We start from the raw sequence: 27,473 nt of genomic DNA, 5'->3' as shown, positions 1-27,473 counted from the left end.
ATTAACTTCCATTTCCACTTGTGTCTTGAAATCGAAAGTGGCTTCCATTTCATCTTCAAAATCTTCAGCGAGGCTTATAGGTTTCGCGCTTGCACCAAATTCTGAAAACTTTTTATCCAAAAGGCTTTCAAGATCATGAAGAGGTCTAAGAATAAAATCCTGAATCTCAGGAGGTCTTTGAATAGGAACATCAGGCTGTTTTGATGTAGAAGCCTGTTCAGAAACTTGTTTTAGAGATTTCAGCTTATCATCAATTTGAATAATCAAATTAGTTAGCTTATCTAACTTTTTGTCAAGAGAACAAATATGTTCACCAATGACTTTAACATACAGACCCAAATAATTGTTTTGAGAAATAAGACGATTAATTTCATTAATACTTACTGCGGCAATCTCATTATCAATAAATTTTTGAAATGCAGTAAAAGTAATACCTGTTCGGAAACTTCTACATCAGGCTGTTTTGATGTAGAAGCCTGTTCAGAAACTTGTTTCACAGATTTCAGCTTATCATCAATTTGAATAATCAAATTAGTTAGGTTATCTAACTTTTTGTCAAGAGAACAAATATGTTCACCAATAACTTTAACATACAGACCCAAATAATTGTTTTGAGAAATAAGACGATTAATTTCATTAATACTTACTGCGACAATCTCATTATCAATAAATTTTTGAAACGCAGTAAAAGTAATACCTATATTATTAGGTAAAACAAACGGAGCTTGAGGAGGGTAGATGGAATTAATAATTTTACCTGACTCATCTTTGTAAGATCTTTCAAGAACGTTAATGGATAAAGGTAAATAAGTGGTTATAAACCACGACACAAAGAACATAATATGATTATGTAGAGCACAAGTTTCATAAAATTCTTGAGAAATATTGATTAAATCTTCTTCAATATAAGTGTCGAAAAACCAAGTTTTAAATCAGTTCCATTTTTCATTCGAAAATTCATTTTGAATATATTTTTTTGCCAGTGATCCTGGACTAAAATCAATTTGATGTTCACTCATCATTAAGCATCATTAAGATTAAAATCAATCTCGGATGCAGAAGGAATATCCTTATTAGAAATATCAGAAGATTTATCATTAGTTTGAACAATGTTTAACCGAGGATCAATTTTAATTTTTTGTTTTTCTGCAGATATAAGTGTTGATAAAGTATGCAAAGAAGCAGGGCAATTCATAATAATAATAATAATAACAATAATAATAATAATAATAATAATAATAATAATTCGATAAAAAATTGGATGATCTGACAATTTTAATTAGTCAGATTAAAAATGATTTAAAAATAATAAAATAATGTGGCTCCGATAAGTATTAACGAGATTAATAATCTCATTTCTCAAAATAACTATTTAGGTCTTTATGTGAAAGTTTTAGGATAACATATTAGTTCTCTCGATAAAAAATTGGATGATCTGACAATTTTAATTAGTCAGATTAAAAATGATTTAAAACCTTCTGAACAGGCTTCTATATCAAAACAACCTGATGTACCTATTTAGAGACCTTCTGAGATTCAGGATTTTATCTTTAAACCACTATATGACCTTGAAAATCTTCTTGATAAAAAGTTTTCACAATTTGGGGCAAAACCCATTAATTATCTGAAGATTTTGCAGATGAGATGGAAATAACTTTTGATTTTAAAAATCAAGTTGAATTAGAAATTTATAAACTTCATGGTTATCCTAAAAAGAATAATGGTAATTATGCTCGTCAACCTAGTATGCAAACTTATTATTATCCCCGTCCAACTCCTCAAGATGTCCTAATAGAGGAACACGATTGGAACCAAACTAATACTTCTTATAGTGGAAGTGAGATTTATGAATGGAATCTCAACGGTTTAACTGATAGATAATTAACTATACTTGTTCATAGAATGCTTATGTATGCTACTATTTTCAAAAGTGTTAATAACACCGATAAAACTATTTGCAAGATGATAATTGTATATTTTACTGGTCAACTTAGAGGCTGGTGGGATATTATATGAGTACTGAAGCAAAAATTGTTGTAATTAATGCTAAGGCTGGTAATGAAGGTATTGATAATCGAGGATTTGCCTTAGTAAAGAATAGAGAAGACGCAATTTATACCCTGGTCTTGACTATTCTAGAAAATTTTAATGGTAGATTTACCAATCAATACGAGACTGTTTGTTCCCTGCTTTATGGTCTTCGATGTAGACATTTAGGAGAATTCCGATGGTATAAATATACTTATCTAAGTTAGGTAATGAAACTACCAGAAAATGGTCTTGAGCACTGGAAAGCCAAGTTTATAGATGGCTTACCTCCATTATTTGTAGAAAGAGTTAAGAAAACTCTACGAAATTCGCAAGGTATTATTCCTTATAGCACTTATACCTATGGTAAGCTTATAGGAGCTTGTATTCAAGAAGGCATTAATTTATGCAATGAATTAAAGCTCTCTAGGCAGCTAAAAATTGATAAGCTTAGAGAAAGATCTCAGTTAGGAGACTTTTGCATTCAGTTTGGGTTACCAGATGCAGGAAAACAGATCAAACATAGAGATTCTAGAGACTCTAATCCCGAAAAATCTTATAGGAAGAAAAGGTCTAGACGTAGATCTAGAGAAGAACGGGAAGAGCGAAGAGCTCATCGTAAATGTAATAGATTTACCAAGAATAGATCTAGACGAGAACTCGCAAAGATTAAGTGTTATAAATGTGGAAAATTTGGGCATATAGCACCAAATTACAAGCTTGAAAAGCTGAAAACTCTAGAGTTAGAGGAAGACATGCACGATAAGATCTATAGTTTCTTGTACACCTCTGGTTCTGAGTCCGATTATGATAATGACGATTATTCGAAATCAGGTTCTGAAACTGATAAATCCGAAACATCTGGTAATACTCAGTCAACAACTATAGATGCTTGTAAATGTAGAGGTGATATTTGCTCTTGTGAACATGATGAATTTTATAAATTACAATCTCAATTTGAAGATATGAATATTAATACTATTACTTTTGATAATGTGATAGAGTTTCTAAAAGAAGTTACTGATAACACGTTGCGTGAAAAGATTATTCAGCTTGCTGCTAATAATAAAACTAGCTCATCTAATGTTGTTGAAAAATTAAAAAATGAGTTTGAACATTCTGCTCCTTATTCTTTATCTGAAGTCAATAATAAACTTTCTAAACAGCATGTTGTTATTCAAGATACTTCTTTTGATAACCTAAAAGGAGAAATTGAACAGTTAAAACAAGAAATTTAATCTCTTAAACAAAATTAGATTATTTGTGATCACCGCCTTACTCAGATTGAGTCTGTTAACAACAAGGGTAAAAATATTGTTGAAGAAAATACTCTAGCAAAATCTATTAATATTGATCCTAAACAAAATATGTTTTTAGGAATGATGCAGATTGTTACAACTCATAAATGGTATATTAAGTGTACCATATTAATTGATAATACTTTCTCTGTAACTGATATTGCTATGATATATAGTGGAACAGATGTCAGTTGTATTCAGGAAGGTCTTGTGCCTACTAAGTATTTTGAGGAAACCACTCATATGGTAAGATCGGCTTCAGGACATGCTTTAGATATAAAGTATAAATTGCCTAATACACGTATTTTTCAAAATAAAATTTGCATTCCACACTTCTTTTTTTTGGTTAAGAATCAGTTATACCCTCCGATTATACTTGGCACCCCTTTTATAAATGCTCTGTATCCTTTTACCAGCATAAATGCTAAAGGATTTTCTGCTACTTATAAAGACCAAGACATTAGTTATACTTTTGTCACTGATCCTATTTCTTGTGATATTAATGCTCTAATTAATATGAAACAAAAGCATGTAGATTCCTTACAACTTGAATTATTTAGCATGAATATATTCGATACTTTGAGATCAACCAAAGTACAAGAAAAGATTAAATTAATATCTAAACAGATAGCCATTGATATTTGTGCTGATCATCCTAGTGCTTTTTGGAATTGAAAAAAACATATTGTTACTCTTCCATACGAAGATACTTTCTCTGAGGATGATATTCTTACAAAATCACGTCCTTGTCAAATGAATGCTGAATTGGTTGAATTCTGCAAGAAAGGAATTGATAATTTATTACAAAAGGGTTTGGTGAAACCTTCAAAATCTCCTTGGACATGCACTGCATTTTATGTCAATAATGCAGCTGAAATGGAACGTGGAGTTCCCAGGTTGGTAATAAATTATAAGCCATTAAACAAATATTGATTTTTAACCAAGAAAAAAAATGCGGAATGCAAACTTTATTTTGACAAATACTAGTATTAGGTAATTTATACTCTATATCTAAAGCATGTCCAGAAGCAGATTTAACCATATGAGTTATTTTTTCAAAATATTTAGTAGGTACAAGACCTTCGTGAATACAGCTAACATCAGCTCCACTATCAATCATAGCAATATCAGTTATTAAAAAACTATTATCAATCAAAATGGTGCATTTAATATACCATTTATGAGCAGTAAGAATTTGCATCATTCCTAAAAACATACCTTGTGTAGGATCCAAATTAAAGAGTTTTGCAAGAACATCTTCTTCAACAATATTTTTCCCTTTGTTATTAACAGTTTCAATCTGAGTAAGTCTATCATTACAAATCATTTGATTTTGTTTAAGAGAATTAATCTCATTTTTTAAATTTTAAATTTCATTTTTTAAATCATCAAAGGAAGAATCTCTTGTGTGAGTAGTTTGTTTATTAAGTCTGTTATTAATTTCAGACAAAGAATAAGGTGTAGAATATTCAAATTCGAAATCATTCTTTTGTTTTTCTAAATTTTTTGAAAAACTTGAACTAGCATTATTATTAGCAGCTAGATGAATAATTTTTTCACGAAGATTATTATCAGGAACTTCTTTCAAAAGTTCTATCACATTATCATATGTAATAGTATTGATATTTAAATCTTCAAATTCAGATTGCAATTTATAAAATTCATCATTTTCACAAGAACAAATATCACCATGGCAAGCATTGCAAGTATTCATTTTATCATGCTGATTACTATCAGATAAATCAAGCAAATCAATCTCATCTTCAGAACTTAAATCAGAATTATAATCGGACTCTGAACAAGAGGTGTATAACAAACTACAAATCTTATCATGAACTCTTTCATCCAGGTCTAAGGTTTTTAGCTGTTTCAATCATACAATTGGGAGCTATGTGACCGAAATTTCCACATCTATAGCACTTGATTTTGGCGAGCTCACGCTTAGACCTATTTGTCGTAAATCTACTGGACTTACGAAAGGCTTTTCTAGCATCGTGTTCTTCCTTAGACCTGTATCTAAACCACTTTTTCCTATAAGGTTTATCAGGGTTGGAGTACTTAGAATCCCTATATTTCTTCTTCTTGCTATCAGCAGAAGTATCAGGTAAATCGAACTGGGCAGAAAAATCTTCTAGTTGAGATCTTTTTTTAAGTTTATCCATCTTAAGTTGTCTAGATAACTTTAATTCGTTGCACATATTTATTCCTTCTTGAGTGCAAACTCCTATCAACTTACCATCAGTATAATCCTTATATGGGATTTCACTATGACTAGTCCTTAGAGCTTTTCTAACTCTTTCGGCAAATAAAGGGGGAAGCCATCTATAAACTTAGCTTTTCAATGATCATAGTTATTTTTGGGAAATTCCACTACCCTACTCATATAAGTATCTTTATACCATCTAAATTCGCCTAAGGTTCTACAACGTAGACCATTTAATAGGGTACAAACAGTCTCATACTGATTGGTAAATCTACCATTAAAATGTTCTAAACTGGTTAAGACTAAGGTATAAACAACGTCTTCTCTATTTTTCACTAGAGTCATGCCCAAGTTATTAACACCTTCACTATCAGAAATAACATTAATCACATCAGCGTTTTGCTCAATGCTCATATAATTATCCCACTAACCTCTGAGTTGGTCAGTAAAACCTGCATTAATCATTTTGCAAATATTTCTATCTGTGTTTTTAACACTTTTACAAATAGTTGCATACATAAGCATTCTCTGAACAAGAATGGTTAATTGTCTATCAGTCAAACCATCACGATTCCATTCATAAATTTCAGACCCATTATAAGAGGTATTAGTCTGATTGCAATCGCGTTCCTCTATTAGCACATCTTGAGGAGTTGGTCTGGAATAATAATAGGTTTGCATGTTTGGTTTATGCGCAAACTTTATATTACTATTGTTTTTGGGATAACCACGAAGTTTATTAAATTTTAAAGAAACATGATTTTTAAAATCAAAAGTATTTTCCATTTCATCCGCAAAATTGTCTGACAAATCAATAGATTTTGCGCTAAAATTCGAATTTTTTTTATCAAGAAGTTCTTCTAAATCATTTAACGATTTAAATTTAAAATTCTGAATCTCAGGAGGTCTCTGCACATGAGTAGAAACAATATGAGCTTCCGAATTACTTTTAGAAGTAGAAGCCTTATCAAAAGTCTTTAAATCATTTTTTATTTGGATTACCAAAACAGCTAATTCATTTATTTTTTTATCAAGAGAATTAATATGTTCACCCAAAACTTTAACAAAAAGGCCCAAATAATTATTTTGAGAAATTAAATTATTTATCTCATTGATGCTGACTGCCGCAACATCCTCTTCAACAAATTTTTGAAAGGCAGTAAAGGTGATACCTGTATTATTAGGTAAAATAAAAGATGACTGAGGAGGATAAACAACCTTAATAATATTACCAGAACCATATTTATAAGATCGTTCAAGAACATTGATATATAAAGGTAAATAAGTGGTTATAAACCAGGGTAAAATAAATGCATAATTTTGTTATGAAGAGCACACGTTTCATAAAATTCTTGAGAAAAATTATTCAAATCATCAGCACTATAAGTGTCAAAAAATCATGTTTTAAACTGGTTCCATTTACCACTCGAAAATTCATTCTGAATGCACTTTCTTGCCCGTGAACCTGGACTAAAATCTATTTGGTGTACATTCATCATTAAGTTTTATTAGGGTCAAAATCCATTTCGAAGAATTATCATTAGCTTGAACAATATTTGTTTGAGGATCAATTTTTATTTTATCAACAAGTTTATTATTTTGATCAGCAGATATAATAGGAAAAGATATTGCAAAAGGTATGGTATGTAAATAAGCAGCACGATTTCGAGCCGGACCATACATAGGTTCAATCGGGAAAATATGATGAATAACAGACAATCTTCTATCAGAAAATGAATGTCTATTATAAGGAATACTTCTAACATCAAACTGAATACAAATCCTTCCATGAGGATTTTGCGTAATATGAGAATATTCAGAATTAGTGACAACATTTGCCATCTGACTTGGTGAAATAACAGAATTCAGAGTCGAAGTTGTTGGAAAATCGATTTCTTCCCATTTTATAGATCTTTTAGTAGTGACCTTAAATTTAATAAAATTAGTTTCTACAACAATAATCTGATCAAATGTATCATATAACTTACATCTCGAGTTTAACGTAGATAGCAATTTAAAGTAAATTCTATATGACAAACATATCAATTCAGATTCCAGTGCATAATTATAACCATGCGTTTTAATATTTAAAGTTAAAGCATCAAGAATATTAACATCAGTTAAAAATAATTGCAAATTAGGCTGAGTATTAAAATGTACAGGGCCATATGCAACAGTGGATTCAATCGAACCCATCAAAGATTGTCTAAAATTCAATTTCTAGCATCACAAAGAGTAGCTAAAAATGTCCCAGGTAACCCTTTAAGGGTTAAATGTTTAAAAGCTATTTGAACCATGCCATTATGCAAGATTTTAAACTGATTTTTATATAATTTGATATCTCATTTTTTTAACAAACGAATAGTCTGTTCAGATGAATTTGATGCCAAAAATTGCCTAGTTGTTTTAATTAACTGTTTATGAGATATTTTCTCAAACCAACCATAATCATAAATAGTTTTAATATCAACTTTAGGAATAGTCCATTTGTTTAACAAATCAAGGTTTTGAGGTAAATCTACCTCTTCCAAAATCTAGTACTTTTAGTACTTTCTTCTCATAGATCCATGTAGAAAAAGATCATTTCTATGTTGTATACTTCACATATATCATATATTTACCATGAAAGTTCCTAAACTCTATTACCAAGAGACAGGATCTCTGAAGACTGGCGGTAATCCGCGCGGTCAACTTCAATCTAGTTTAATAGCATCCGAATTCAACGAATAAATCCAAACCAAAATATATACAAATTTTTATATAGTTTTATGATTGTATGAAAATATATCATCCTTTTACCCAAGCAAGGGTCCTGTCAATATTAAATAGGTATTTTTATTGAGCCCATGTGTCTAGCAGTTGTAACCGGGTATAGACACCCTTTTTTAACTCATTAACGGGCTAAGAACCACGACTGATTAGACGGAGTCACAAAGACAAAGCCAATAAAAATAATATAAAATCTGACTGTACTACCATCTTGGAACCAAATCAAGAAACCATATATAAATTTATTTATTTGATAAAGTATATATCTTTCATGGTGAATAAAAAAGAAAAGTTATTTATCCGACATATATATGAATCTCTTAGCCGGACATAGTCACAGCTTAGATCGGAGAAGTCTTAAAAGATTTAAAATAAAATAAAATATAATAACTTATAAAGGTGGCCGATTCCAAGGCCTATGAGTGAAACTATACAAGTTGTATTTACTTCCGGCTAATCTCCGATAAACTAAACACTTTACAAGGAGAGATTTACAGTTAAGAGATAAAGTAGAGAGAAGTGTGTCTAAGCTGCTCCCTAATGAAATGAAAAACAAACTTATTTATAGAAAAATAAAAGAATCTTTGTACAGTAATGTTGGGTCGCATCTATTCCCTTAACAATGTATCTATTGTTGATCACTAGTGTATTTATTGTTGATGAGCAGTGTATCTACTGTTGATAATGACTTTTACTGTAGATATGTCTTTACCATTTGTCTTTTTCCTTTAATTTTTGGAGGAAATCCTCTGCCTTTCTCAGAGCATCTTCTGATGTATTTGCTTCAACAGGTTGAGCTTCTTGGATATCATCGGTAACGTCTTCGCTTGTTTCACTTCTCATAGAAGTGTCCGATTTCTCATATTGAGTAATGTTGAGAAGCAGACTCCTCTTGACTTTTTCCAAATAGCTGTTGATCATTGCTTCTCTATCTCCATCTTGAACGGAGATTTTTCTGGCAATATGCCTGACTGAGCTATCAGTAATTATTCCCTTTTGAGGAGTAATACCATATTCTTGGATCCTTTTTCAAATAAGATTCAACAATTCTTGCCTATATAAAGTTTTTGTTTTGGGATCCTTTTTCATTAATTTATCTCAAAAATAATTATAAAAAGTTCTGTAAAAGCAAGGGATTTGTTCCTCGGTGAATCCCACTTCCGGGGTCCATTTGTGAATCCAAGGGACGGATAATTTAATGAAGAAGTAAATCTGGTCTATTTTCTCTAGATAACATATATGATCTGTATTGTACAACTAATTAACGTCCGGTGAAACTTTAACCCATTCTCTATATAATTTGAGGAATGGATCATGCAATACTTTTAAAGTTGGGTCGTGGTATGACCGCCAATTTAAAAACCAATTAGAAATCGGACCTGCAAATATCTTTGCACATACTTTTATAAACCATGTACGTTTGTGTCTATCATTATTATAATAGAGGACTTTATCAAAGGCCTGAATGTAGTCCCAGTAAGTGAAACTCATAGATATTTTGTTTAGGCTGATATGCCTTTCTTTCATGGTAGAGATACCCCAATCTTCAACAGATATAATCTGTTTAATTATTATTTTTGAGAAGTTATAAACATTCTCACTAGTATTGTTGCCTGAAAAGTATTGAAATTCAACACTACCAGTACTTATCAGAATGGTTTCGTAATACGATCGTGTTTTGTATGACTCACCCGGAAAGTATAAATCGTTGATTAGATACCGCTGTAATATCTTCCACGGTCTTCTTTTCTCTGTATCTCTAAGTTTTCTAAAAGAAATATCATTTCTTTTTTCAATACCTTTTCATAAGACTTGATATCATCATTGTCTTCTTTGACTATTGATGCAAAAGTATCATTTTGCTTTTGTGACAAATAAGCCTGCAGATGTGCGTATAATGGGCTATCTTCTGAAATATCTTTCAGGTGTACCGAAAAGGAAGCCTAACTTTGGGAAATTTTTGAGTTTGTCAAACTCATTATTCTCCTTTGTATAACTTGGGGGGGGGGGGGTTAGAAGAGGATCCGTATGACGATCTTGGGATGATCTTCCCATTCCCCTTGTATTATTCCCCCTACCTCTGCCCTTGATCACCCAAGGAGGGTTCATCCTACAAATATAACAGTTTGCTTTATTGGGACATATCATAATAGTCATTGTAATAATTGTCATCATCAATAGGAATAATCCTTTTATGGTATTTCACCATGACTAGTCCTTAGAGATTTTCTAATTCTTTCGGCAAATAAATAGGGAAGGCCATCTATAAACCTAGCTTTCCAATGATCAAAGTTGTTTTCGGGCAATTCCATTACCCTACTCATATAAGTATCTTTATACCATCTTAATTCGCCTAAGTTTCTACAATGTAGACCATTTAATAGGGTACGAACAACCTCATACTTATTGGTAAATATACCATTAAAATGTTCTAAAATGGTTAAGACTAAGGTATAAACAACTTCTTCTCTATTTTTCACTAGAGCCATGCCCAAGTTATCAACACCTTCACTATCAGAAATAGCATTAATCACTGTAGCTTTTTGCTCAATGATCGTATAATTATCCCACCAATCTCTGAATTGGCTAGTAAAACCTGCAATAATGATTTTGCAAATATTTATATCTGTGTTTTTAACACTTTTACAAATAGTTGCATACATAAGCATTCTATGAACAAGAATGGTTAATTGTCTATCAGTCAAACCATCAAGATTCCATTCATAAATTTCAGACCCATTATAAGAGGTATTAGTCTGATTGCAGTCGCGTTCCTCTATTAACACATCTTGAGGAGTTGGTCTGGAATAATATTAGGTTTGCATGCTTGGTTTATGTGCAAACTTTGTATTACCATTATTTTTTGGGATAACTACGAAGTTTATTAAATTCTAAAGAAACATGATTTTTAAAATCATAAGTATTTTCCATTTCATCCTCAAAATTGTCTGACAAATCAATAGGTTTTGCAGTAAAATTGGAATTATTTTTCAAGAAGTTCTTCTAAATAATTTAACATTTAAATTTAAAATCCCAAATCTTAGAGGGGCTCTGCACATGAGTAGAAACAATATGAGCTTCCGAATTACTTTTAGAAGTAGAAGCCTTATCAAAAGTCTTTAAATCATTTTTTATTTGGATTACCAAAGCAGTTAATTCATTTATTTTTTTTATCAAGAGAACTAATATGCTCACCCAAAACTTTAACATAAAGACCCAAATAATTATCTTGAGAAATTAAATTATTTATCTCATTGATGTTGACTGCCACAACATCCTCTTCAACAAATTTTTGAAAGGCAATAAAGGTGATACCTATATTATTAGGTAAAATAAAAGATGACTAAGGAGGATAAACAACCGTAATAATTTTACCAGAACCATTTTTATAAGATCGTTCAAGAACATTGATATATATAAAGGTAAATAAGTGGTTATAAATCAGGGTACAAAATGCATAATTTGACTATGAAGAGCACAAGTTTCATAAAATTCTTGAGAAATATTATTCAAATCATCAGTACTATAAATGTCAAAAAACCATGTTTCAACTGGTTCCATTTATCACTCAAAAATTCTTTCTGAATGTACTTTCTTGCCAGTGAACCTGGACTAAAATCTATTTGGTGCACATTCATCATTAAGTTTTATTAGGGTAAGTATCCATTTCGCATATAGAAGGAATATCCTTATCACAAATATCAGAAGAATTATCATTATCTTGAACAATATTTGTTTGAGGATCAATTTTTATTTTATCAACAAGTTTATTATTTTGATCAGCAGATATAATAGGAAAATATATTGCAGAAGGTATTATGTAAAGAAGCAGCACGATTTCGAGCCGGACTATACACAGGTTCAATCGGGGAAATATGATGAATAGCAGGCAATCTTCTATCAGAAAATGAATGTCTATTATAAAGAATACTTCTATCATCAAACTGAATACAAATTCTTCCATGAGGATTTTGCGTAATATGAGAATATTCAGAATTAGTGACAACATTTGCCGACTTGGTGCAATAACAGAATTTAGAGTCCAAGTTGTTGGAAAATCAATTTCTTCCCATTTTATAGGTCTTCTAGTAGTGACCTTAGATTTAACAGAAAGAGTTTCTACTAAAATAGTCTTATCAGATGTATCATATAACTTACATATCGAGTTTAACGTAGATAGTAATTTAAAGTAAATTTTATATGACAAATATATCAATTCAGATCCCGCTGCATAATTATAACCATGCATTTTAATATTTAAATTTAAAGTATCAAGAATATTAACATCAGTTAAAGATAATTGCAAATTAGGCCGAGTATTAAAATATACAAGGCCATATGCAACAGTGGATTCAATCGAACCCATTAAAGATTGTCTAAAATTTAAATTTCTAGCATCAATTAGAGTAGCTAAAAATATCTTAGGTAACCCTTTAAGGGTTAAAGGTTTAAAAGTAATTTGAACCATGCAAATATGCAAGAATTTATACTGATTTTTATATAATTCGATATCTCATTTATTTAGCAAATGAATAGCCTATTCAGATGAATTTAATGCAAAAGATTGCTCAGGTGTTTTTATTAATTGTTTATGAGATGTTTTATCAAACCAACAATAATCATAAATAGTTTTAGTATCAACTTTAGGAATAGTCTATTTTTTTAAGAAATCAAGGTTTTGAGGTAAATCTACCTCTTCCAATCTAGTACTTTTAGTACTTTCTTCTCCTAGATCCATGTAGAAAAAGATCATATCTATGTCGTATACTTTACATCTATCATATATTTACCATGAAAATTCCTAGGCTCTGATACCAAGAGACAGGATATCTGAAGACAGGCCGTAATCCGCGCGGTCAACTTCAATCTAGTTTAATAGCATCCAAATTCAAGGAATAAATCCGAATCAAAATATATATAAATTTGGATCTCATTCTTTTACCCAAGCAAGGGGGCCTGTCAAGATTTAATACGTATTTTTATTGAGTCTATGTATCTAGCAGTTCTAATCGGGTATAGACGCTCTTTTTTCAACTCATTAACGGGCTAAGAACCACGACTGGCTAGACAAAGTCACAAAGACAAAGCCAATAAAAATAGTATCGAATCTGACTATACCACCATCTTGGAACCAAATCAAGAAACCATATACAAATTTATTTATATTTTGATAAAGTCTAGATTTTTCATGGTGAATATAAAAGAAAAGTTACTTATCCGACATAGATATGAATCTTTTAGCCGGATATAGTCACGACTTAGATCGGAGAAGTCTTAAAAGATTTAAAATAAAATAAAATATAATACCTTATAAAGGTGGCCGACTCCAAGGCCTATGAGTGAAAATATACAAGTGGTATTTACTTCTGGGCAATCTCTGATAAACTGAACACTTTACAAGAAGAAATTTGCAGTTGAGAGAGAAAGTAGAGAGAGCTGTATCTAAGCTTCTACCTAATGAAATGACAAACAAACTTATTTATAGAAAAATAAAAGAATCTTTGTACAGTAATGTTGGGTCCCATCTCTTCCCTTGATAGTGTATCTACTGTTGATGAGCAGTGTATATACTGTTGATGATGACTTTTTACTGTAGATATGTCTTTGTAGTTTGTCTTTTTCCTTTCATTTTTGGAGGAAATTTTCTGCCTTTCTCAGAGTATCTTCTGATGTAGTTGCTTCATTAGGTTGAGATTCTTGGATATCATCGGTAGCGTCTTCGCTTGTTTCACTTCTCATAGAAGTGTTTTATTTCTCATATTGAGTGATGTTGAGAAGCAGATTCCTCTTGACTTCTTCCAAATAACTGTTGATCATTGCTTCTTTATCTCCATCTTGAACGGAGATTTTCTGGCAATATGCCTGACTGAGCTATCACCAATTATTCCCTTTTGGGGAGTAATACCATATTCTTGGATCCTTTTTGAAATAAGATCCAACAATTCTTTACCATATAAAATTTTTATTTTGGGATCCTTTTTCATTAATTTGTCGCAAAAATTATTATAAAAAGTTCTGTATAATCAAGGGAATTGTTCCTCGGTGAATCCTACTTCGGGGGTCCATTTGTGAATCCAAGGGACGGAGAATTCAATGAAGAAGTAAATCTGGTCTATTTTCTACAGATAACAGATATGATCTGTATTGTATCACTCATTAAGGTCCGGTGAAACTTTAACTAATTCTTTATATAATTTGAGGAATGAATCAGGCAATATTTTTATAGTTGGGCTGTGGTATGACCACCAATTTAAAAACCAATTAGGAATTGGACCTACAAATATCTTTGCACATACTTTTATAAACCACGTATGTTTTTGTCTATCATTATTACAATAGATGACTTTATCAAAGGCCTGAATGTAGTCCTAGTATGTGAAACTCATAACTATTTTGTTTAGGCTGATCTGCCTTTCTTTCATGGTGGAGATGCCCCAATTTTCAACAGATATAGTCTGTTTAATTATCATTTTTGAGAAGTTATAAACATTCTCACTGGTATTGTTGCCTGAAAAGTGTTGAAATTCAACACTACCAGTACTTATCAGAATGGTTTCATAATACGATCAGATTTTGTATGACTCACCCGAGAAGTATAACCATTGATTATATACCACTGGAATATCTTCTAGGGTTCTTCTTTTCTTTGTATCTCTAAGTTTTCTAAAAGAAATATCATTTCTTTTTGCGATACCTTCTCATAAGACTTGATATCATCATTGTCTTCTTTGGCTATTGACGCAAAAGTATCATTTTGCTTTTGTGACAAATAAGTCTGTAGATATGCATATAACGGGCAGTCTTCTGGAATATCTTTTAGGTGTACCGAAGAAGAAGGCTCACTTTGGGAGATTTTTGAGTTTATCAAACTCATTCTTCCCCTTTGTATAACTGGGGAGTTAGAAGAGGATCCGTATGATGATCTTGGGGATGATCTTCCATTTCCCCTTGTATTATTCCCCCTACCTCTACCCTTGGTAATCCAAGGAGGGTCCATCCTGCAAACATAACATTTTGCTTTATTTGGACATAACATAATAGTCACTATAATAATTATCATCATCGATAGGAATGATTTCTTCATAATCATGTATAGAGAAATCTTCTCTAATAATATCGTCGATAATTTTGCATATTATCAATTCTTGCAGATCTTTATTAAGAGGAATACTCTTTAGGATAGTAACTAAAGTTTTTTCATCAACAAAGGTTGTATAGTAACTCATGTTGAATTCAAATATTCTCGAGATAAAATGTCTGGAAGAGAGTTATCACTTTCCTTTTTATATTCAATATCGAAATCAAAGGGGGCTAACTGGGCCTGCCACCTAGCAAATATCAATTTCGAAACATCGTGTTTAAAATCTTTGTTAAACATGTATTTAACAGATTGAGCATCAATTTTTATCAAAACCTTTTGATTATATAAGTCATCTTGAAATTTTAACACACATTTAACAATGGTCAACATTTCATGAGCCACCGTAGCATATTTTTTCTGGGCCTCACTCCATTTCCCAAAATGAAATCTGATCAAATACTCATTTTTATCGTTGGAATTTTTTTGTTTCAATATCCCACCATAATCGATATTAGAGGCATCTGTCTCAATAATTTTTTGCCAAGTACGATTAGCAAGAGTTAAGAAAGGTAAAGATTGAACTCGAAGTTTAATATCCTTTACCAACTTAGTATGACTATTAGCCCAAGGTGATTTATGATCCCTTTTCAGCGTGTCATATAATGGGGTCAAATCACTAGATGAATTTTTATAAAAAGGGGATATGTAATTTAAACTCCCTAAGAATCTTTGTAATTGAGTTCTATCAGTAATAATATCAAGAAATTTTGATGCAAAGTCGATTGATCTTTGAATTGGGGTAACTTTCCCTTGACAAATATGATGTCATATAAATCGAACATCAATTTGGAACAAACTCATTTTTGATTTAGAGATAACCAAACCATTTTGTATAACAATTTTCTTAAAGATATCAAGATGCTTAATATGCATCTCTAATGTTTTTTAGAATACTAAGATATCATCAATGTAAACAATGATAAAATCCAAATATGGATTAAAAATATCATTCATGATTTTCTGAAATTCAGATGGGGAATTTTTCAAACCAAATGACATAACATTCCATTCATACTATCCAAATGGGACATTAAAAGTTGTTCTATAAGCATGCTCTTTAAATATTTGAATCTGCCAATATCCTAATTTTAGATCAAATTTTGAAAATATATTGGCATCATATAATCTTGACAATAAATGTCTTTTGTTTGGAATAGGGTACCTAATCCATTTTAAATATTTATTTAAAGGTTAATAATTGAAAACTAATCTAGGGACACCTCGTTCCCTTTCAACAGTATTATTAACATAAAAGGTTGTGCAAGACCAAGGTGATTTTGAAGGTTTTATTAAACCCTTTTGTAACAAATTACCAACTTTCATTTTTGCAGAATTCTACCAATTCGGTATTCATTTGACAAGGACGAGATTTAGTAGGAGTATTATTCTCCTAAAAATCATCTTCATATGGAAGTGTACCGATATGCTTTTTCCTATTCAAAAAAGCACTAGGATGATCAGCACAAATATCAATATCAATTTGTTCAGAAATTAATTCTATTTTTTCCTGTACTTTGGTTGATTTCAAAGTATCAAATATATTTAAACTAAACAATTCTAGTTGTAAAGAATCAACATGCCTTTGTTTCATATTAATCAAAGCATTTATATCACGAGAAATAGGATCAGTGGTAAAAGTATAACTTATATTTCTATTTTCAAAAGTAGCGGTAAAATCTTTAGCAGATATGCTAGTAAATGGATAAATAGCATTTATAAAGGGTGTTCCAAGTATGATTGAAGGTTATAACTGATTTTTAACCAAGAAAAAGAAATACGGAATGCAAACTTTATTTTGGAAAATACTAGTATTAGGTAATTTATACTTTATAGCTAAAGCATGTCCAGAAGAAGATTTAACCATATGAGTTATTTTTTCAAAATATTTAGTAGGTACAAGCTAAGACCTTCTTGAACACAACTAACATCGGCTTCCACTATCAATCATATCAATATCAGTTATTAAAAAAATATTATCAATCAAAATAGTGCATTTAATATACCATTTATATGCAAAAAGAATATGCATCATTCCTAAAAACATACCTTGTCTAGGATTCAAATTAAAGGGTTTTGAAAGAGCATCTTCTTCAACAATATTTTCCCTTTGTTATTAACAGTTTCAAACTCAGTAAGTCTATAATCACAAATCATTTGATCTTATTTAAAGAGATTTAATCTCATTTTTTAATTCATCAAAGGAATAATCTCGTGTGTGAGCAGTTTGTTTATTAAGTCTTTTATTAATTTCAGACAAAGAATAAGGTACAGAATATTCGAATTCAAAATTATTATTTTTAATAATAATAATAATAATAATTCTTAATGTTTTCACACCAAATAGATTTTAGCCTAGGTTCTCTGGCAAAAAAAAACATATTCAAAAAGAATTTTTTTTGATGAAAAATGAAATCAGTTTAAAACTTGGTTTTTTGATGCTTATAGCAAAGAGGATCTTAATTGCATTTCTCAAGAGTTTTATGAAACTTGTGCCCTACATAATCAAATTATGTATTTTGATCCTTGATTTATAGCCACCTATTTGCCTTTATATATCAATGTTATCGAACAAACTTATAAATATGGGAGTGGTAACCTTCTAAAAGCTATCTACCCTCCTCAGTCATCGTTTGTCTTACCAAACAATACTGGTATTACTTTCTCAGCTTTTCAAAAATTCATTGAGGAAGATATTGCTTCAATCAGTATTGCTGAAATCAATAAACTTATTACTCAAAACAATTATTTGAGTCTTTATGTTAAAGTTTTGGGCGAGCACATTAGCTCTCTTGATAAAAAACTCGATGATCTAACTATTTTGATAAAAGATATAAAGGCGTATATGGCTAAAACTACTTCGGCTATTGATACCAGTGTTGCTTCTACTTCTGAAAGCAAACCTTCGGTCGCTTCTACTTATATTCAGAGGCCTCTTGAGATTTCTGATTTCAAACCCAATTCTTTCAAAAATTTGGAAGAACTTCTTGATAAAAAGTTTTCCGATTTAGATATAAAGGAGCTTGTTGATAAAAAGCTTGTTAGTTTAAATTTTCAGCCTATGGATTTATCGCAAGATTTTGCAGATAAAATGGAAAGTACCAGTGATTTTAAAAATCAAGTTTTTTCAGAGTTTAATAAACTCAAGGGCTATCCCAAGAAAAATAGTGGTTATGCTACTAAACCTAGCATGAATACATATTATTATCCCCGTCCTACTCCTCAAGAGTTTTTAATTGAAGAGTGTGACTGGAACCAGACTAATACGTCTTATAGCGGTTCTGAAATTTAGGAATAGAGTCTAGATGGACTAACTGATAGGTAATTAACGATTCTTGTTCATAGAATGCTCATGTATGCAACTATCTGTAAAAGTGTTAAAAATATCGATAGAGGAATCTGCAAGGTGATTATTGCAGGTTTTACGGGTCAGCTCCGAGGCTGGTAGGATAACTACCTTAGTATAGAGGAGAAACCATCTATTGTTAATGCGGTGGCTACCGAGGCAGGGATTGATAATCTAGGCATGGCTCTAGTTCAAAACAGAGAAGACGCTATTTATACTCTGGTTCTTGCCATTTTGGAACATTTCAATGGTAGATTTATCAATCAACATGAGATGGTTCGCACTCTCCTCAACAGTCTTCAATGTTAGACCTTGGCATACTTCAGGTGGTATAAAGATACCTATCTTAGTAGGGTTATGCAATTACTCAAAAATAAGGTTGAATATTAGAAAGCCAAGTTTATAGATGGCCTTCCGCCTCTATTTGCCGAAAGAGTTCGAAAAGCTCTAAGGGGCAGTCATAGTGAAATCCCTTATGCCTATATGAGTTACAGAAAGATTATAGGGACTTGCACACAAGAAGGATTAAACTTGTGCAACGAACTAAAAATGGCTAGACAACTTAAGATGGATAAGCTTAGGGAAAAATCTTAATTGGGAGATTTATGTGAGCAGTTTGGACTGCCCAATCCTATTGCTAAAAAAGGCAACAAGGTTAAATATTACAGGTTCTCCAAAGATGATGATTCTCACAGGAGGAAGAGATCTAGGCATAGGCGTAGATCCAAAGAAGAATGCGAAGCTAGAAAAATCTCTTTTAAATCTAAAAGATTTACCAAAGACAGATCTGGAAGAGATCTCAATAAAGTAAAATGCTACAAGTGTGGTAAACTTGGGCAAATTTCCCCCAATTGCAAGTTGAACAAGTTAAAAACTTTGGAGCTTGATGACGACACCTATGAGAAGGTATATGGCCTGTTATACACCTCAGGATCAGATGATGATTATGAATCCGATTCAGGTTCTAATATTGAATTATTTAGTTCTTCTGATAATGATGATAATAATCGTGCTAATCCTTGTGATACTTGTCAAGGTCATAATTGCAATTGCGAGGATGATGAAATTTATAAACTTCAATCTCAATTTCAAGATTTAAATATGAATACAATTACTTTTGATAATGTGATTGAACTTCTAAAAGAAATTACTGGTAGTAAGCTTCGTGAAAAAATTATTAATTTGGCTACTTTTAATGAAGCCAGTTCAAGTTCTTCATAACTTTTTGAAAATAAGAAGAACGATGATTTTGAGTATTCTGCTCCTTATTCTTTGAAAGAAGTTGATGATCATCTTTTAAAAAAAATACTTTTCCTGAAAAAGATTCTTCTTTCGATGACTTAAAAATTGAAGTCGAGAATTTGAAAAAGGAGACTAGTCTCTTAAACAAAATCAATTGATTTGTGACCATCGTATTACTCAAATTGAGATTAATAATACTGAAGATCGGTCTTTAAAAAAACAAAGGAAAACAAGTTGAAAGTGAACCTGTTCAACTTGTTCATCCTGATCCTAGACAAGATATGTTTTTAGGAATGATGCAAATTGTAACAGCTCATAAATGGTATATTAAATGTACTATTTTGATTGATAATAGTTTTTCGATTAGTAACATTGCCATGATTCATAGCGGTGCAGATGTTAGCTGTATTTAGGAAGGCTTAGTGCCAACAAAGTATTTTAAAAAAACTACTCATTTGGTTAAATCTGCATCGGGTCATGCTCTTGATATAGAGTACAAGTTGCCTAATGCAAAAAATTTTCAGAATAAAGTCTGCATTCCTCACTTCTTCTTTTTGGTTAAAAATCAGCTTTACCCTCCAATTATACTTGGTACTCCTTTCATAAATGCAATTTATCCGTTCACAAGAATTGACGCGAAAGGGTTTTCAGCAAAATATAAAGTTAATGAGATAACATATTCTTTTGTTACAGATCTGGTAACCAGGGATATTATTGCCTTGATTAATATGAAGCAGAGTCATATAGACTCTTTACAACTGGAGCTATTCAGTATGAATATATTGGACTCTCTGAAATCTACCAAGGTGAAGGAAAAAATCAAATTGATTTTCAAGCAAATTACCGTGGATATCTGTGCAGATCATCTCAGTGCTTTTTGGAATAAAAAAAAGCATATTGTGACTCTTCCATATGAAGAAGGATTTTCTGAGGATGATATCCCTACTAAATCTCGGTCCTGCCAAATGAATGCTGAGTTAGTAGAATTTTTCAAAAATGAGATTGATAGCCTCTTACAAAAAGGGTTTGATAAAACCGTCCAAGTCTCCTTGGTCATGCACAACCTTCTATGTTTAATGCGGCTGAAAGGGAACGAAGTGTTCCAAGATTGGTTATCAACTATAAACCGTTGAATAAATATTTAAAGTGGATTAGGTGTCCTATTCCAAATAAAAAAGATTTATTATCGAGATTATACGATGCCAATATATTTTCAAAATTTGATTTAAAATCAAGTTATTGGCAGATTCAAATTTTTAAAGGGGACTCTTATAGAACTGCTTTTAATGTCCCGTTTGGACAATAGGAATGGAATGCCATGCCTTTTGGTTTGAAAAATGCTCTTTCTGAATTTCAGAAAATTATGAATGATATTTTAACCCATATATGGATTTTATTATTGTTTATATTGATGACATTGTAGTGTTTTCAAAGACATTTGAAACGCATATCAAGCATCTTGACATTTTCAAAAAGGTTGTGATACAAAATGGTTTGGTTATCTCAAAACCCAAAATGAGTTTGTTCCAAACAGATGTTTGATTCTTAGGACATCAAATCTATCAAGGGAAGATTAACCCCATTCAAAGAGCCATTGATTTTGTTGATAAGTTTCCTGATGTTATTACAGATAGGACTCAGTTACAGAGATTTTTGGGAAATTTAACTTACATCTCCCCATTCTACATACATCTCTCTAGAGACTTAGCCCCGCTATATGACAGGCTGAAGAAGGATCGTAAGTCTCCTTGGAATGAGAATCTTACCAACTTGGTAAAAGAAATCAAGCGGCGAGTACAATCACCGCCATGCTTAGCTCTAGCCAACTTTACTTGGCAAAAGATTATCGAGACAGATACGTCCAACATTGGATAAGGTGGGATTCTCAAACAAATTAATCTCCATGACAAGAGCGAATATTTGATTAGGTTTCATTCAGGCAAATGGAACGAAGCCCAGAAGAAATATGCGATGGTAGCGCATGAAATGTTAACCATCGTTAAATGCGTTCTAAAATTTCAGGACGATTTATACAACCATAAGTTTTTGGTAAAAACTAACGCTCAATCGGTCAAATTTATGTTTGACAAAGATTTCAAGCACAATGCTTCGAAATTAATATTCGCCAGGTGGCAAGCGCAATTAGTGTAACACCCCAACTTTTCAAAACGTCTAAATTAACTCGTACCTTCGTGAAAATACAAAGAGGGTGAGTAATAAATTATGAATGATGTGGTATGTCATACTTTAAGTTTTCAAGGGTTGTATCTCAAGTTTTGAAGTTAGGTAAGTGGCAAAATAAAAGTTGGTGAAAGTTATCGTAAGTTCCCTTTTAAAGATTTCTCTAAAATTTGGGTCAAATGTATTTGATGTTTTCTCCCAATATATAAAGAGTTATAAGGCCTATCACCTATTAAATCGAAGGGCTACGAGTCTAGTTTGCAACGCACAAAAGCCCGTATCAAACCGACATCGGAGTAAAAAGTTATGAGGGTTTTACTATGTACTGCTGGGGCAGAATCCGGGTCGGGTAAAAAATGTGGTATGTCGGCTTACTCAATGGTTTAAGCCATGAAAACATTTCTTTTCACTTACAAACCAGAAAGAAAGCTTAAGAGATGGTTCCTATGGAGTACTTGCATGATGAAAGTTGGTTTTTGACGATTTCTACCATAAAAGGTTGCCCCCGTGCCTAGAAACGGTATCTCTACACGTGGCAATCATTTTTCCCTCCTATTAGCTGCGTTTGGAGCTAGTTTTTGAAGATATAAATGTGTAGTTATTGGTGTTTCTTCAAGTTTTACACTTGGTTAACTAAGGTAATCATCTCGGGACCCTTTTATGGTTGTTTTTATGCATTTCTACGGATGTTTCGACAAGTTGGGGCAATATGCCAAATCTGATGATTTAAGATTAATTATGAACTATTTATAACTACAATTTAGCTGTGTATATATAGTGTTTGTGAAGCTTAGGACATAAGGAACAACTTTTGTGAAGGAACTATGGTCTTTCGAGTGTTCATTGGAAAGGTATGTTAAGGCTATGCCCTACTTACGACATGTTTCCTTAAAGCTTAGGAGCAATGTAATGGGGTTGTTATCTTTGTTACGTTTGTAGCCATTATTGTTGATTATTGGCTACTCGAGTTGATATCATCCTCTTTTGTTGGGATTCTTATTCAATTAGTAGTGTCCCTATGTTGGACACGAGTTAGAGGCTATTTGTATAGGTTTCTTATAACTAAATTGCTCGCTTTTAGTGATTGGATTGTTATTGTTGCCCTTGGGGCTATTGTGGTTAGCTTCAGGAATGTGATTTATGCCTAGAAGGGCTATGTTCTGCCTACGGGGCTATATGGATGCCTAAAAGGGCTATGAGTTGCCTACGGGGCTATATTGATGCCTAGAAGGGCAATGAGTTTCCTACAGGGCTATATTGATGCCTAAGAAGGCTATGTGCTTCCTACATGGTCATGTTGTTGGCTAAGAGGGCTATGAGTTTTTTATAAGCTATGTTGATGCCTAAGAGAGCTATGTGCTGCCTACGGGGTAATATTAAAGCCAAAGAGGTCTACGTGACTACCTATGGGGCTAGGGGATTACCGATATGGGTATATAGGTTGATTGACACCTTCCGAGCTTATGGGGGCCTGAGTAGGTTGTCTTGTGTGTTGTTTATACCTGCCGAGCTTATGGGGGCTTGGTTAGGTTGTTGTTTTATTATTTTTGATAAGTTTAGATTTAGGAGCAGGTTAGTACACTTATCTTATCCTTGATTTATTTATCGGATTATTCCAGTATATCAGGATACCTCCTCATAGTCTATTGCCTTTCATACTCTGTACACTATTTCGTACTGACGCCCTAGACCTCCTCAGCAACAAGATTGACTTTTATCCATTTGGCTTGCCCCTTTCCTCCGGAGCTGCCACAGTTTGGAGGTTTGTTATCTTTTGTTGTATATATTTTTATGGGTAGGCTGGGGGCTTGTCCCACCAGTTTTTACTACTCTTAGAGGCTTGCAGACTAGTGTGTGGGGTGTATAGCTACGTTATGGCCATGATGGCTTAGTTTGTTGGTTTTCTGAAGCTTGTGAGTTGTTTTATGTATTCTCTTGATATATACCTGCTTTCAGTTTTGGTATAGAGATCATGGTGGCCTCGATGGCCCAATCAGGACTTTTGTGCTAGTTTGCTATTTCTTTATATGAACTCTTTGGAGTAGCTGTTTCGTTTATAGATTTGTTGACAGGGGCCTTGCCGGCCGAGGTCTTATTTTTAAGCCGATATATGCTTGTTTATTTTCTTGATTGCGTGTGGCTGCCATGCGCTAGTAGCAAATGGTTTAGCAGGGTCGGATCGGGCCTCAGCTTTGGCATTAGGAGCCAGTTGCGCCCCTTGAGTTTGGGGCGTGACAATTAGCCCCTTTCGATTTTGAAATTCAGTATAAAAAAGGAGTTGATAACTCTTTACAGGATTTGTTATCCAGAGAATATATTCAATAATCATGTTTATCCAAACTTTTCTTGATAATAAAACTCTCGTTGCAATACTGAGAGTTCTCGCACCCTTACTCAGAGATATGAAAAATCATATCATTACAAAAATTGTTGATAATATCTTAAATGAAGATTTTCCTCGTATTCTTATAGAATATTATTTAGATGATTATTTGACAGATTATTTCTCTGAATGATAACAAAAGAGTGCTATGTTTGCAGGATGGATCCACCTTGGATTCACATCAAAGGAAGAGGAAGGGGAAGAACATCCCCGAGAAGAGGAAATTATGGTAATTCGTCTTACGGAGCCATAGCCAGGTCATCGTCATACAGATCCGAATAAAATTCCCCAGTAATACAAGCGGGAAAAAGGACTTTGATCAATAAAAAGACTTCTTCCCAAGAAGAGTCTTCATCTAGCTCGCAGCAATTGGTTAATTTGAAAGATATTCCAAAGGACAGTCCATTGTATGCTCATATGAAGGCCTATCTGGAAGGCAAGAAGCAAAATGATACTTTTGTTTCTATGGGAAGAGAGGATTCTGATGATATCAAATCCTACGAAAAATTGCAGAAAAAAAGTAATGGTATTTCTTTAAGAAAATTTTGATCTTCAACGAAAGAATGAACCCTGGAAGATATTCCAGCAGTACCTCGTCAACGGATTATATTATCCCAGAGAGTCATATAAGACTCACTCATATTACGAAGAGATATATTAATAAGTTTAGGAAGTGCAAAATTTCAGCACTTTTCAGGCATGGGTCATAACCCACATGAGAAGAGTTATAACTTTTCCAAAATCATTATTAAACAGATCATATCTGTTGAAGATTGGGGCATGTCAGCCATGAAGGAGAGACAGATAAGTCTCAACAACACCCGAATGAATTTTACTTATTGGGATTATATCCGAGCATTTGATAAAGTTCTTTATTACAACAATGATAAGTATAAACACACTTTGTTCATAAAAGTGTGCGCAAAGATTTTTGCGGAGCCAATTCCGAATTGGTTCTTAAATTGGTGGTCATACCATGGTCCGACCATTCAAATTCTACCAGAACCATTCCTAATCTTATATAAAGAATGTACTAAAGTATCACCAGATTTAAATAGATTATATCATGAAGATCATGTGTGCTGGTTAGAAAGGATAGATCAAATCTATTTTTTCATTGAATTCTCGATCCCGTGGATACACAAATGGACGCCCGAAGTAAGGTTCACCGAGGAAAATATTCCTTGTCTCTACAGAAACTATTACAATAATTTATGGGACAAGCTTATGAAACTGGATCCTAAGACCAAGCAATTAATTGGTCAAGAACTTCTGGATTTGATTAAAGATAAAATAACGATTATAATATAATCCATCCAGAAAAAAATGTTGACGATCACTCCGTGCGACATATCGCCAGGAGAATCTCCTTTCAAGAAGGAGATAAAGAAAAGATGATTCAGGATTATCTGGAAGTAGTAAGAAAAAAATTACTCTAAACAATAACCCAGATAGATAAATCAGACACTTCAATGCGGAGGGAAACAAGCAATAACGTAGAAGAATCACAGCGTGCTGAGTCAGATAATATGTTGTCGGCCACAAAATTGCAAGATGCAGAAGATTTCTTGCAACAAATGAAAGCCTTGGATAAAGGCAAGGACGTGACATAAAAGATGGAAACATAACCATGTGAAGACAGGCCCACTCAACAGAAGATTCACTGTTGCAGCCCCCACTAAACAATTGATACACTGTTCAGGGACCTAGATGGGATCCCTTTCACTGTATATAGATTCCTTATGTCTTTTATTTTTGTCTATATAAGTTTTAGGCTTTCTTCAGAGTTGAGCAGGAGAAAAAATCATAATCGCTCTCTCTCTTTTTGTAAATCATTGTAAAGCTCTCTCGAGGTAGCACTGTTGCGATCTCCGATAATAAATAAATAAATCGGTCAGTTCTTCAGAGTTAAACTCTTGGTGAAAATTGTCCTTAAAGGTACTTTATTTTCTTTTGTTTTCTTTTAGCTCTATTTCTCTTAGCCAGGACTATGTTCGGCTATAGATATCATATCTATGTCGAATAACTAACTTCTCTCCTATATAGAACATGAACAGATCTAAGCTTTATTTAAGTATAGAGGAATTTTAGTATGGCTTCTCGACTTGGTTCTTAGATCGAGGTACAGTCGGGTCTAGTACTACTCTTATTAGCTTTTCCTTAGTGGCTCTGTCTGGCCAGCCATGGTTTTCAGCCTGAATAAGGAGTTTGATAAGTAGGGCGCCTTACACCCAGTTAGAACTGTCAGACACATGGGCTCAATAAGATGTATGTATTAGACTCCTGACAGGCCCTTTGGTCAGGTAAAAGAAGCACCATGTAGTTCGAGAAACTATGCCAAAATTCTTGTGTATTTCGATTCTTATGTAGTTGGACTACCTCTAAGGATGCTGAATTGCTTGATCTATGACTGAGCAGACTACCGCCAGGTCCTTGATCCTGTAAATCTGGTATCAGAGCTAAGAACTTTTCATGGTATATATGAGATGGAGGTCAACTATTTGACATAGATATGATCTTTCACCCATGGATCGGGGAGAAACGGGTACTAAAAGTACTAGACTTTAAGAGGTAGATATACCTCAAAACCTTGACTTGTTGAACAGGTGGACGATTCCTAAAGTCTCGATAAAGACTATTTATGATTATAGTTGGTTTTATAAACTATCTTTGAAAGAATTGATTAAAACAACTAAAAAGTCTCTTGCTTTGAATTTTTATAAAAATCAGTATAATTATCTACATATTGGCATGGTGCAAATTGCCTTTAAACTTTTAACTCTCAAAGGGTTACTTGAGACTTTTTTAGCTGTTTTTCATGATGCTAGAAATTTAAATTTTCGTAAGTCTCTTATGGGTTCGATAGAATCTACGGTGGCCTATGG

At 32.6% G+C, this 27,473-nt stretch overlaps 1 protein-coding gene and 1 pseudogene across 1 annotated transcript in view; one reads left to right on the top strand and one right to left on the bottom strand.

Annotated features, from left to right (window-relative positions):
• LOC125872914 (actin-related protein 5) overlaps positions 1 to 27,473 on the bottom strand; it is a 1,108,764-nt gene that overhangs the window by 1,073,438 nt on the left and 7,853 nt on the right. The window lies entirely within an intron of this gene.
• Positions 1,645 to 15,943, top strand: LOC125872921 (uncharacterized; annotated as a pseudogene).

The sequence above is a fragment of the Solanum stenotomum genome, chromosome 8 (genome assembly GCF_019186545.1).
Source record: "Solanum stenotomum isolate F172 chromosome 8, ASM1918654v1, whole genome shotgun sequence".
NCBI classification, from domain to species: Eukaryota; Viridiplantae; Streptophyta; class Magnoliopsida; order Solanales; family Solanaceae; genus Solanum; species Solanum stenotomum.
The sequence above is the reverse complement of the archived record's forward strand: the minus strand, read 5'-3'. Positions and strand labels throughout refer to the sequence as shown.